Genomic DNA, 14,750 nt, shown 5'->3' with positions numbered 1-14,750 from the left:
ACAGAGACCTTGGATAGTAGCTGCACCTTTAAGAACTAGAAATGCTTCCATTTACCTGTTAGCAGCGTTTTTTAAAAAGTGTTCTACATCTCAATGGAGTAAAACTTACATGACTAGTACAGCCAAGGCTGTGTTAGCCAGCTGGGGCAAAACTCAGTATAGAGAACCCCTTCAAAATATTCTGCTATTAAGACTTAGCTAGGACCTGATAGGAGAAGGCAATGGCAATCCACTCCAGTACTCTTGCCTGGAAAATCCCATGGATGGAAGAGCCTGGTAAGCTGCAGTCCATGGGGTCATTAAGAGTCAGACACGACTAAGTGACTTCACTTTCACTTTTCACTTTTATGCATTGGAGAAGGAAATGACAACCCACTCCAGTGTTCTTGCTTGGAGAATCCCAGGAACAGGGGAGCCTGGTGGGCTGCCGTCTATGGAGTCGCACAGAGTCTGACACGACTTAAGTGACTTAGCGGCAGCAGCAGCAGGACCTGATAAGCCAGCAAAAAAAAAACACGTTCTCTCCAATGAGATTCAGTAAGGCCATCAGCAAAAGCATAAAATAAAATTCATGAAGCTACTGATGCTATAAATTAAAAAATTAAAGAGTTAGCTTTAAAAATTCGGTAATAGTATTGATACATTGTAACAAGAAAGACACTTTACCTCTATAGTCTTCCTCCCAAAACCCCTCAGTTCAGTTCAGTTCAGTCTCTCAGTCGTGTCTGACTCTTTGCGACCCCATGGACTGCAGCATGCCAGGCCTCTCTGTCCATCACCAGCTCCCGGGGTTTACTCATGTCCATTGAGTTGGTGATGCCCTCCAACAATCTCATCCTCTGTCATCCCCTTCTCCTCTCACCTTCAATCTTTCCAAGCATCAGGGTCTTTTCCAATGAGTCAGTTCTTCACATCAGGTGGCCAAAGTGCTGGAGTTTCAGCTTTAGCATCATTTCTTCCAAAGAACACCCAGGACTGATTTCCTTTAGAATGGACTGGTTGGATCTCCTTGCAGTTCAAGGGACTCTCAAGAGTCTTCTCCAACACCACAGTTCAAAAGCATCGATTCTTCAGCACTCAGTTCTTTTTATAGTCCAACTTTCACATCCATACATGACCACTGGAAAAACCATACCCTTGACTAGACAGACCTTTTTTGGCAAAGTAATGTCTATGCTAATACCTTTGCTGATGGCCTTACTGAATCTCATTAGAAAGAATGTGTTTTTTTGCTGGCTGAGAAAATAGTCTCTTACTGTTTCCACTGTTTCCCCATCTATTTGCCATGAAGTAATGGGACCTGATGCCATGATCTTAGTCTTCTGAATGTTAAGTTTTAAGCCAACTTTTTCACTCTCCTCTTTCACTTTCATCAAAAGGTTCTTTAGTTCTTCTTCACTTTCTGCCATAAGGGTGGTGTCATCTGCATATCTGAGGTTATTGGTATTTCTCCCAGAAATCTTGATTCTATCTTGTGCTTCATCCAAGCCAGCATTGCTCATGATGTACTTTGCATATAAGTTAAAAAAGCAAGGTGACAATATACAGCCTTAATGTACTCCTTTCCCATTTTGGAACCAGTCTGCTGTTCCACGTCCAGTTCTAACTGTTGCTTCCTGACCTGCATACAGATTTCTCAAGAGGCAGGTAAAGTGGTCTGTTATTCCCATCTCTTAAAGAATTTTCCAGTTTGTTGTGATCCACACAATCAAAGGCTTTGGCATAGTCAATAAAACAGAAGTAGATGTTTTTCTGGAACTCTTGCTTTTTTGATGATCCAGTGGATGTTGGCAATTTGATCTCTGGTTCCTCTGCCTTTTCTAAATCCAGCTTGAACATATGGAAGTTCACGGTTCGTGTATTGCTGAAGCCTGGCTTGGAGAATTTTGAGCATTACTTTACTAGTGTGTGAGATGAGTGCAATTGTGTAGTAGTTTGCACATTCTTTGGCATTGCCTTTCTTTGGGATTGGAATGAAAATTTACCTTTCCAAGTCCTGTGGCCACTGCTGAGTTTTCCAAATTTGCTGGCGTATTGAGTGTAACATTTTCACAGCATCATCTTTTAGGATTTGGAATAGCTCAACTGGAATTCCATCACATCCACTAGCCTTGTTCATAGTGATACTTCCTAAGGCCTACTTGACTTCGCATTCCAGGATGTCTGGCTCTAGGTGAGTGATCACACCATCATGATTATCTGGGTCATGAAGATCTTTCTTGTATAGTTTCTCTGTGTATTCTTGCCACCTCTTCTTAATATCTTCTGCTTCTTTAGGTCCATGCCATTTCTGTCCTTTATTGTGCCCATCTTTGCATGAAATATTCCCTTGTTATTACTAATTTTCTTGACGAGATCTCTAGTCTTTCCCATTCTATTGTTTTTCTCTATTTCTTTGTAGTGATCACTGAGGAAGGCTTTCTTATTTCTCCTTGCTATTCTTTGGAAGTCTCCATTCAAATGGGTTTATCTTTCCTTTTCTCCTTTGCCTTTTGCTTCCCTTCTATTCACAGCTCTTTGTAAGGCCTTGTCAGACAACCATTTTGCCTTTTTTGCATTACTTTTTCTTGGAAATGGTCTTGATCCCTGTCTCCTGTACAATGTCACGAACCTCCATCAGGCACTCTGTCTATGAGATCTAATCCCTTGAATCTATTTCTCACTTTCACTGCATAATCATAAGGGATTTGATTTAGGTCATACCTGAATGGTCTAGTGGTTTTCCCTACTTTCTTCAATGTAACTCTGAATCTGGCAATAAAGAGTTCATGATCTGAGCCACAGTCAGCTCCCGGTCTTGTTTTTGCTGATTGTATATAGCTTCTCTATCTTTGGCTGCAAATAATATAATCAATCTGATTTTGGTATTGACCATCTGGTGATTTCCACATGTAGAGTCTTCTCTTGTGTTGTTGAAAGAGGGTGTTTGCTATGACCAGTGAGTTCTCTTGGCAAAACTCTGTTACCCTTTGCCCTGCTTCATTTTATACTCCAAGGCCAAGTTTGCTTGTTACTCCAGGTATTTCTTGACTTCCTACTTTTGCATTCCAGTCCACTATAATGAAAAGGATATCTTCTTTGTGTGTTAGTTCTAGAAGGTCTTGTAGGTCTTCACAGAACTGTTCAACTTCAGCTTCTTCAGCATTACTGGTTGGGACATAGACTTGGATTACTGTGATATTGAATGGTTTGCCTTGGAAACAGAGATCATTCTGTCATTTTTGAGATTGCATCCAAGTACTGCATTTCAGACTCTTTTGTTAACTATGATGGCTACTCCATTTCTTCTAAGAGATTCTTGCCCACTGTATTAGATATAATGGCCTGAGTTTAAATTACCCATTCCAGTCCATTTTAGTTCACTGATTCCTGAAATATCGATTCTTGCCATTTCCTGTTTGACCACTTCCAATTTGCCTTGATTCGTGGACCTAACATTCCAGGTTCTGATGCAATATTACTCTTTACAGCATTGGACTTTACTTCCATCACCAGTCACATCCACAACTGGGTGTTGGTTTTGCTCTGGCTCCATCTTTTCATTCTTTCTGGATTTATTTCTCCACTCTTCTCCAGTAGCATATTGGGCACCTACTGACCTAGGGAGTTCATCTTTCAGGATCATACCTTTTTGCCTTTTCATACTGTTCATGGGGTTCTCAAGGCAAGAATACTGAAGTGGTTTGCCATTCCCTTCTGCAGTGGGCCATGTTTTGTCAGAACTCTCCACCATGACCCATCTGCCTTGGGTGGCCCTACACAGCATGGATCATAGTTTCACTGAGTTAGAAAAGGCTATGCTCCACGTGATCAGATTGGTTAGTTTTCTGTGATTGTGGTTTTCAATCTGTCTGCCCTGATGGAGAAGGATAAGAGGCTTATGAAAGCTTACTGATGGTAGAGACTAACTGAGGGGGAACCTGGGTCTTGTTCTGATCCGCAGGACCATGCTCAGTAAATCTTTAATCCAATTTTCTGTTGATGAGTGGGGCTGTGTTCCCTCCATTATTTACCTGAGGCCAAACTATGGTGGAGGTAATGAAGATAATAAGGACCTCCTTCAAAAGGTCAGTGCCCCAAACCCTGCAGCAGGCCACCACTGACTCATGCCTCCAATGGAGACTCCTGGACACTCACAGGCAAGTCTGGCTCAGTTTCTTGTGGGGTCACTGCTCCTTTCTCTCAGGTCCTGGTGTGCACAGGTTTTGTTTATGCCCTCCAGGAGTCTGTTTCCCAGTCCTGTGTAAGTTCTGGAGGCTCTGTGGTGGGGTTAATGGTGCCCTCCTCCAAGAGGGCTTATGCCATACCCAGGTCTACTACACCCAGATCCCTTGCCCCTGCAGCAGTCCACTGCTGACCCGCACCTCCACTGGAGACACTCACACACAGTTCTGTCTCAGTCTCTGTGGGGTCTCTAGGTCCTGGTGCACACAAGGTTTGTTTGAGTCCTCTGAGCATCTCTGACAGGTATGGGGTTTGATTCTAAACATGGTTTTGCCCCTCCTACCATCTTGCTAGAGCTTCTTCTTTGCTCTTGGACTTTTTATTTCCTTTGCAACTTTTTATCTCTGTGTAAATGGAAAAGTATTATATTCTTAAAGGCCAGAGCCTTGAGAATGGGCTATCAAGTAGGTGACATTCTTTTACTAAGGTGCAAATCCAGCATGACTAAGCACAGGCAAGAGAGCACAAAAGTTAGAGCAAAAGGAATAGATTCAATATGGAGTCAGGTTTGTTCTTCTTTGTTATAGTAAGAAGTAAAGTTTAGTTTTAAAAAACTACCAAATGCCCCTACATATTTGTGATTGTTTACAGATTACTCCTAATTGAATTAGTACTACTGAAGCATGCAGTATACATAGTTTAGCACTAGGAAATGGTATTTTAAAATGTGTTTCTATAGACAAATATCAGTTAACAAAAATCTGATATTTAGAATCTGGCCCTATTGCCACACCTGTGGCAATTCCAGCTGTCAAAATCCTAGCATAGTGTCCTGGGGAAAAATGAAGAACTCAACCTTGGTGTCATACACGCCTTACTCATTCATTCTGATTTCATCCACACATTCATTCCTTTACTCAGTTTCTTTCATAGAACATTCAAAAATATGTAAATGGCCACTGGCTTCCTCACACTCTGCTAGAGCCTGATGCCTGCATTAGCATAGCTAGTAATCAATTATAACAGAGTTGTTAAGACCATGTGCTTTGAGCCTGGGCTCAAATACTGGTTTTTGCCACTTGGTAGCTTTGTGACCTTGGGCAAACTATATGAATCTTTAAGGCAGTTTTCTCATTTTTTAAGTAGTAAAAGGGCTTCACTGAAGTTCAGTTTGTAAAGAATCAGCCTGCAATGCAGGAGACCCTGGTTCAATTCCTGGGTCAGAAAGATCTGCTAGAGAAGGGATAGGCTACCCACTCCAGTGTTCTTGGGCTTCCCTTGTGGCTCAGCTGGTAAAGAATCCACCTGCAAATGAGAGAGACCTGGGTTTAATCCCTGGGTTGGGAAGATCCGAAGGGAAAGGCTACCCACTCCAGTCTAGTATTCTGGCCTGGAGAATGGCCCTGTACAGTCCATGGGGGTCACAGAGTCAGACAAGACTGAGCAGCTTTCACAAGTAGTAATAATAACAGCAGGACTTTGTTTATATTATTTCTGTGAGTTAATGCATGTGCTGTGTTGAGCACACATTGTCAGCTATTAATATTTATCAACATTAAAAGCTCTGAGAGCTTGGATAGAAGAATGGGCAGAGTATGGCAGGAGCAAATCATTTTTCTGCCACATCCAGGTTTAATCTTACAATACAGGTAACCACACTAGGACTCAGTTTCTTTGTCTGAAAAATACAGAAAACATTTTCCCACATTAGGTTTTGAAGAGAATTAAATGAAATACCACCTTGGGGAGTTAAGGTGCCTTGCAGGTGACACACTCTCAACTACTGGGAGCTGTTCCTCCTGAAATACAACGGTGGGCATAGCAGTTACAGAACAAAATACAAAGGATTTGTCCTGGGCAAAGAAATGAGTCTGATACAAGAAGAAGATGGCTACAACAAGACACTACCTGAGGAGGCATTTTGGGTTCCTCACAAGATGGAGATAAAAAGTTTGTTGAAGAGCACAGATCCAGCCAACTCAACCCAAATTCACTTTTCCAGTCTGCCTGAAATTACCCAAGTTATTATCCTGGCACTCATACCACTTCAACCCTTTCACTTACAGCCAAAGTCCAGCAGCATCCTGAAACAGTGGGCAAAACATTGAGCAGCTTACCCTGGCTTTTCTTCCCTGAAACAGATTGAACCTGGAGTTGTTTTACAGAAATAGAGCTGTGCATGTGCAAAATGGAAATCCATGTCTCTAGGATGACCTCAGAACAAAGAATCTTAAGTACATGAAACTTAAGTATATGGAACTTAATCTTAAGTACATGGATCTCTGAGAGCAAGAAATCTTGCCACCAGAGCCCTTTTTTGAGGTGAGAAGTCTTTTAATAAGGAGAATCTGCATTCCAGCAGCACAGGTAGCTCCTACAATCTGATTCAAGACTAGCCAATCAGTTTCCAAACTTGAAATTCCCCTAAACTCTAAAATTTTGCCTTAAACCCTGAATCAGTGAGACAGATTTGAGATAGTTGCTTCCTCTCTCCTTGGCAGCTGACCTTGCAAATAAAGCACTTTCTTTTCTCAAAGTGCCATAGTGTTGGCTTCTATGAGTGTTGGGCAGTGAGCCATTACTAGGCGACAATCTGTCCCCAAATCACCTCTCCACCAAGTTTTCATCTCTGCACCAACACTGCAGTCTGTCTGCTCCCATTCCCCTGGCTCTCCTGCTTCCTCTGTGTGCCCACAATTGTCCTCCTTAACTTTTAGTCCCATCTACAATCCACTTTTATGTATTCAAATTCTACCTAGTCTGCTGGACTGGATTTAATCTTCACCTTTATAGGAAGTTTTCCCCCACCCTTACGGTTGAAATCAACTTTCTTTGCTCTCGACTTATAGACTGCTCTGTTTTCTCTGTGCTTCTCTTAAAGTACACACCACTTTCTCCTTCATCTTAGAGGTACATTTTAACCTTGCACTACCTTAGAAGCATCTTGAGGTCATGCTTTATTTCCAACCTCATCCCTTTGCCATCCAAAGGGCCAGGGCAGCATTTCCCACACAGGCATATCATAAGTGTTTGTTGACTGTTCTAGACTAGAAAGATCATCCATGACAGCCAACGTGCACATAAACTGCCAAATGTGATGTGATAACTCAATAAACTCCAAGTATCTACACTACAGGGAAAGCAGTAATAAAGATGAATTTCGTGGTAACCGTTTGGTTCAGCTGTACAGCCTTCCTGGCAGCACAACCTTGGTAACAGAAGTGAGGCTGAGATGTGGGGAGTCACACAGCTGGAGGACTCATTCAGGAAGTCTCTCTTCTCTCTCTGAACTTTGTCCCAGAGCTTCTGGACTTGGCACATGTCACTGGCCCAGGTGGCCACTCAGGACATGAATCTATCAAGTGTTGGATGGACCCAAATATCAAGGGTGACTGTGACACATGTCTATTGCCATACCTTGGACTACTTGGGGCAAAGAGAATCACTGAAATGATGTTTAGGCCTCAGTGTCCCTGTGACATAATAAGAAATGTGTGTGTGTGTGTGTGTGTGTATGTGTGTGTATTTGGTTTCTGCCCCCAGTTCCAGAAACAGAGCTCCCAAATCTCTTGTCATTTTCTGAGTGATAAAGGTACTATGAGTGTCTTGTTCTAATAGTTGATCTTTGACCCTGGTTTTGACACAGAGCCCATGTAATTTCCTGAGCAATAGTGAGAAGGTAACAGGCAAGAAGGCTAGGGGTCTCCAAACAGAGAAAATAGGCTGCAAGTGTCAGACACTTTTTTATATCCCTCTTAACTGGCAGGAGGAAACAAACTACAAGTGTCAGATTTTTTTTCCCTTTTCTGTACAAAATCAAAAGGAGGTTTCTCTTAAAATTCTGGGTTGCCATGATGACACCCGGTTCCACCTGAACTTTTCTCAAACCTTGAGCTAACCAATGCATTTTTCTTATGGAAATGTTTTTTCTTAAACTATGTTAATGAACTATGTATTTACCCTAGACTTTGTCTTTCTTCAAGTCGGTGCTGCTTAAGACTCAGAAACAATAAGGGCTCAACAAGCTAGTATGTTTTACTCATACGTTGTTCTCCTAATCTATGTTAATGAAACTATATATTTACTTGGAAACCTGCCTTTCCTCAAGATTCATGTCAATCATTTTATGGCCCGGATGACTCACCTTGTTGCCAATGTTATCTCAAAATGCATGTTGTGGGTGAGGGGCCTGGTGCCACTCTGAATTTGGAGACATTTCTTTTCTCTAATTAACAACTTGCTGATAGGTATATAACATACTGCTAAAGGCTAGCAGGGGGGCGCTCTTTCTGCCCCCTTCTGATGTCTATGTCAGAAGTTTCATTGATATCTTTTATACTTTAATAAAACTTTATTACAACAGCTCTGAGCTATCAAGCCTCGTCACTGGCCCCAGATTGAATTCTTCTCCTCCAGTGGCCGAGAATCCTGGCATCTTTCATGGTTCAGCAACAAACTTTCAATAGGACCATCTTTTGTTCTAGTGAAGTGACTCCAGGTAGGCTCCTGAATGAGGACTGATCACCAGAGACCAAGCATGATCAGAAGCTTGGAACTTTCAGTCACACTTAACTCCCATCCTCTTGGGAGGGGAGAAGAGCTGGAGGTTGAATTAATAGCCAATCATGCTTATGTGATGATGCCTCTATTTAAAAAATCTCTAAAGTACAGGTTTCAGAGAGCTTCCAGGTTGTCCTGAGCTTCCAGGACACGTGGAGGTGCTGGGAGGCATGCAGGCTCTATGCCTCTTCCCCACATTTTGCCCTATGTCCTTTTTCATCTGGATGTTCACCTATATCCTTTGAAACATCTTTTATGAGACCAATTTGAAGGTGGTGGTTCCCACAACCCTCCCTTCAGATACAATAATTTTATAGAGCTGCTCACAAAACTCGCACAACTCCCTCATCCTCTGGGGGGCACCAGGACATGTGACCTTCCATGATTAGTGAGAAGTGATGATACAGGATCCTGTGCACTGGCGGTCAGAAATACAACTGACAACCCAAGTACAAGTGGGGTCTGGAGTAGGGACAATCTTGTGGGGTCTGCACTAACCGTTAGCAGTTAGTGTCAGAACTGAGTTAAACTGTAGGCACCCAGTCAGCATCCACAGAGAACTGGAGAATTATCTGGTGTAGAAAAACCCACACGTTTGCTTCAGGAGTATTCAAAGAGTAATAGAAAGTGTTCCTTTTTCTTTTTACTCCCCAAATTTAGTAGAAAATCTGCCAATCCCTCCCATCCTGAGAAAGAATTCTGATATGGAAGGATGAAAAGAAGGAAGGAGGGGAAGAGTAAAAGGGAGGGAGGAAACAGAGAGGAAATAGAGAGGAAGAGCAGAATTTAGCCAACAGCATGTCCTTGTAACCACCACTCTTGAATTCTAACCTGTTTTGTCCACCATTTGATGCTCTACAACTAAGTGCTACAGAGTCTCACCTGGGCTTTCATATGCTTAATGCGTGCAACTAAAAATGCCAGTTTTAGGGTAAGGAAACTGACACCCACTGGTTATCAAATAAAACACTCAACTCTCACATGTCTAAAAGGCCCCATTAGAGTCCTGTGGGACCCCATAGGCCTGGCTCATCTTTATAAAATTACTTCTCTCAGTAACCTGGTGGTCCAGTGGATAAGACTCTGCCTTCCAATATAGGGGACTTGGGTTCAATCCCTAGTCAGGGAACTAAGATTTCATGTTGCTCAACAACATACTGAGCATTGGCCCACTACTGAGCCCGTGTGCTGCAACAAAAGATCCCGTGTGCCACAACTAAGACCTGATGCCACCAAATAAATACTAAAAACCCAAATCAATACACACTAAAAAGAGAAATTCTCTCCTAGTCCTAGCTTGGGATGCTTACTCCTTGGAAGGAAAGTTATGACCAACCTAGATAGCATATTCAAAAGCAGAGACATTACTTTGCCAACCAAGGTCCGTCTAGTCAAGGCTATGGTTTTTCCTGTGTCATGTATGAATGTGAGAGTTGGACTGTGAAGAAGGCTGAGCGCCAAAGAATTGATGCTTTTGAGCTGTGGTGTTGGAGAAGACTCTTGAGAGTCTCCTGGGCTGCAAGGAGATCCAACCAGTCCATTCTGAAGGAGATCAACCCTGGGATTTCTTTGGAAGGAATGATGCTAAAGCTGAAACTCCAGTACTGTGGCCACCTCATGCAAAGAGTTGACTCATTGGAAAAGACTCTGATGCTGGGAGGGATTGGGGGCAGGAGGAGAAGGGGACGACAGAGGATGAGATGGCTGGATGGCATCACTGACTCGATGGACGTGAGTCTGAGTGAACTCCGGAGTTGGTGATGGACAGGGAGGTCTGGCATGCTGCGATTCACGGGGTCGCAAAGAGTCGGACACGACTGAGCAACTGATCTTATCTGATCTGATCTGAAAGGCCCTATATGAGCAGATGAGCAGGTTGACCAATGGAGGGAAGGGTTTCACAAAAACTTTAGAATTTTTTTAAAATAGAGTTTTCAATCGCTCAAACTTAGTCTGGTATAACATAGTATTTCCCCCTTCATTCAAACCCTCATTTTTTTCAAAGGAAATTTAATTTCAACAATGTGCTGTTATAATTAAATAAAGGACTCAGTCATTCAAATATCAAAATTCTTGCTTGAAAAATAAATCTTTCCTGGCTTTCCGGACTGCCAGGAAAGTTTTAACTGTGGCAGCTTTGAGCTAAGAGTTTTCACAGAGCCAGGGTGAGAAATTTAACCAGGAATTTATCATCTGAATATGTTGTGTGGAGCCTGAGGTAGATGAAGCTCCTCTCCTTATTCTCATCATTCTGACTATAAGCGTAACTGAAGCACTGATGTTTCTGAGAGAACTTAGGAGCCTCAGCAATCCTTCATTCTTGGTGAGTCCACAGCGCAGTGTATCACACCTCTTAAAGAACAATCTGCTGCTGTTCTGTAAATCCCAACACGCAGTAAACGCCACATGAAAAAGTTTGTGGTAATTTCAGCTGTGTTAGTTTATCACCAGCAATGCTTCATCCCAGCCACTGACAACCAAAATAATCAGCTGACGGTTATTCTCCTGGATAAAATATGAAGTTTTAAATGGAAACACAGGACAGAATGAGGATGCTTGCAGAAAACGGAAAAACAAATTTAACTTCTGGGGAGAAGACCAGACAGATTCTCTTCCAATGCACCAGGAAATGCCTGATTATTTTCTGCATTATGGCAACACTGCCCCAATGAATTTGGGGTCATTTGCTATATGCTCAACTGAGAACAAAGATCCACACTGGGGTCTGGTTCCAATTAGGTGTAAGAATCCAATGGGATAGCCTCAGACAAGGTCACCCTCTAAACACTGTCAACGGTGAGGCAGATGGAGATTTGGAGAGAGAGAAGGGAACGAAGGCCATAAGGAACTATGTTAAAATACAAACCTAGTCCTTTTTCCTCCTTTGGACAACCACCTGGATGGCTAGTTGTCCTCTCCTGGATAAGGGCATGTTATTTCCCATCCTGACACACAGTGCCACTCTCATTTTATTTCAGCTCAATTCTAAAGATTTAGGAATTGATGAAAAGTTCACTCCTAGGGCAAAGGACCAGGGTCCTACATCATCACTTCTCATTATTCAGGGAAAGTTTTGTGTCCTGGTGGCCCCAGAGGATGAGGGAGTGTGTGAAAGAGCAGTGCATCTTACCTGTGATATAAAAGTCATATCCCAGGAAGACCATTCAAGGCAAGAAAGCCAATCAAGCAAAGTTATCAGTCTATAGGAGGATGTGCAAACTAAATGAAGGTAGGGTAAACAACTAGTTCAGATGAGAGAGAAGTGGGCAAACCAACAGGGACTGGATAAACTCCAAATGCTGTTTACCAAAATTGGGTGTTAACAGATGAAACAGGCTCACTTAAAAGAGCTGTGTAGGGACAAAGATGCCCATATACTCAGCTACAACAGTAATTAAGCAGTTCCTATATGCCACTCTTCTAAGGGCTTTATATATATTATCTCATTTCATCCTCACAAGCCAGCTACCTGATTAGGTACAGTGATCATCATCTCCTTTGTTTAGGTGAGGAAGCCAGGACACAGAGTGGTTTAGTAGTTTGCTAAATCCCTCTGCTAGTAAGTGGAAAAGCTGAGATTCAAACCCAGGAGTTGGCTCCATGGTCCGTGAGCTATAATCAACAAGCTGGTAGGCTCTCTGACCAGCAAAAGTCTGTACCCAGAACTCATTAGATATTCAGAGGCTCAGACAATACGCCCATGTTGGCAGGATCACTTTAGAGTAGCATTCGATCTCAAAAGTATAATTCACCCTCTCTCCAGCACTGTAGACCCCAGAGTCCAAGAGACAAGTCATGCCAGAAACAGGGTCACCAGGATGTTTCCATCCTGGAAGAATAGGAAACTACGAACATGGATAGAAGGAGACCCATGTTCCTTCTTGGACCCTGCAGACCAGGACTTAATCTCCTCATACTCACAATGTTCAATAAAACCCCAATTTTGGAGTTAGTATTAACTAGCAATGCTTTCAGCAGAAAATTGAATAGAAGAGTTATTTAAGGCATTAAAAGTGGGAAAGTTGAGCATGAAGGTAAAGACACCTCATAAAATGGTTAATTAGAAAAGTATTTTAAATATTATAAATACTTACACTTTGAATATTCCAAATATTTGCATAACTTTATACCAAGAGGAGCCTTAACAAGTTTTCAAACTTCCAGAAGCTATAAAAAGACATGGGTATTGTTTTCCTTGTGCTTGTTTTTAAGCAGAGCTCAGAAATTGTCCAGCAAACCCAAAATGAGGCATATTTTCCTTCAGTAAACGTGACAGAATCTGCTCTCATATCTGGTCTAAATTCCCTGCTCCTGCTTTTTTATCATACTCATTACATCCTTTTCTTCCAAGTGAGCTCTGCTTTAAGGATCAAGGATGCACAAGGCTTCACACAAAGCCCTCCACTCATAAAGTCTGCATTCTAGTGGACAAGACAGATATTGAACAAGCGAACATTTGGAATATCTGTGGGTTGTACTTAACAGTGTGAGAGAAATACACAGGAGCCTGTGATGAACAATAATAGAAGGAAAACCTGCTTCAGGATGGATGACAAGCACAACTTCTCTGAGAATGTGATATTTCAAATAAGACTAAGAACTGTAGTGTTTTTTTTGGCTTTTTTTTTTAAGATAAAATTGACAAATCTTTAGCTGGACTCACTAAGAAAAAAGAGCACCCAAATAAATAAAATCAGAAATGACAGAGGAGACATTACAACTGATGTCACAGAAGTACTAAGAATCATAAGAAACTACTGTGAACCAGTGATACCCCTACAAACTGGATAACCTAGGAGAAATATATAAAGCTCTAGAAATATACAACCTACAAAGACTGAATCAGGAAGAAATAGAAAATCAGAACAGATCAATAACAAATGAAGAAACTGGGTCAGTAATCAAAAACCCCTCAACAACAAAAATGTCCAGGAACAGTCAGTTTTACTGGCGAACATTAGCAAAAAACAAAAACCATGGCATCCAGTCCCATCACTTCATGGCAAAAAGATGGGAAAACAATGACAGACCTTATTTTCTTGGGCTCCAAAATCACTGAAGATGGTGACTGCAGTCATGAAATTAAAAGACGGTTGCTCCTTGGAAGAAAAGCTATGACCAACCTAGACAGTGTATTACAAAGCAGAGACATTACTTTGCTGACAAAGGTCCATATAGTCAAAGCTATGGTTTTTCCAGGAGTCGTGTATGGATGTAAGATTTGGACAATAAAGAAGGCTGAGTGCTGAAGAATTGATGGTTTCAAACTGTGGTGTTAGAGAAGACTCTTGAGAGTCCCTTGGACCTTGGACTGCAAGGAGATCAAACCAATCAATCCTAAAGGAAATCAACCCTGAATATTTATTGGAAGGACTGATGCTGAAGCTGAAGCTCCACTACATTGGCCACCTATGTGAAGAACCAACTCATTGGAAAAGACCCTGATGCTGGCAAAGATTGAAGGCAGGAGGAGAAGGGGGGTGACAGAGAATGAGATGGTTGAATGGCTTCACCATCTCAATGGACATGAGTTTGAGCAAACTCCAGGAGATGATGAAGGACAGGGAAACCTGGTGTGTTGCAGTCCATGGGGTCACAAAGAGTCGGACATGATTGAGCAACTGAACAATATTAGTGAACATTTAAAGAATAATTAATACCATTTCTTCTCAAAGTCTTCCAAAAAATTGAAAAGGGGAACACTCTCGAATTCATTTTACCAGGCCAGCATAGCCAGATATCAAAGCTAGATAAGGACACTACAAGGTTTAGAAAGCCCACATACTAATATCCCTGATGAATACAGATGCAAAAAATTCTCAACAAAAGATTTGTTGTTGCTGTTCAGTTTGTTAAGTCATGTCCAACTCTTTGCAACCCCATGGACTGTAGCACGCCACTTCCCTGTCCTTCACTGTCTCCCAGAGTTTGCTCAAATTCATATCCACTGAGATGGTGAAACCATCCAACCATCTCATTCTCGGTCATCTCCTTCTCCTCTCTCCCTTAATCTTTCCCAGCATCAG

Source organism: Bos indicus x Bos taurus, chromosome 8, assembly GCF_003369695.1.
Source record: "Bos indicus x Bos taurus breed Angus x Brahman F1 hybrid chromosome 8, Bos_hybrid_MaternalHap_v2.0, whole genome shotgun sequence".
In the NCBI taxonomy this organism is placed as follows: Eukaryota; Metazoa; Chordata; class Mammalia; order Artiodactyla; family Bovidae; genus Bos; species Bos indicus x Bos taurus.
The sequence above is the reverse complement of the archived record's forward strand: the minus strand, read 5'-3'. Positions refer to the sequence as shown.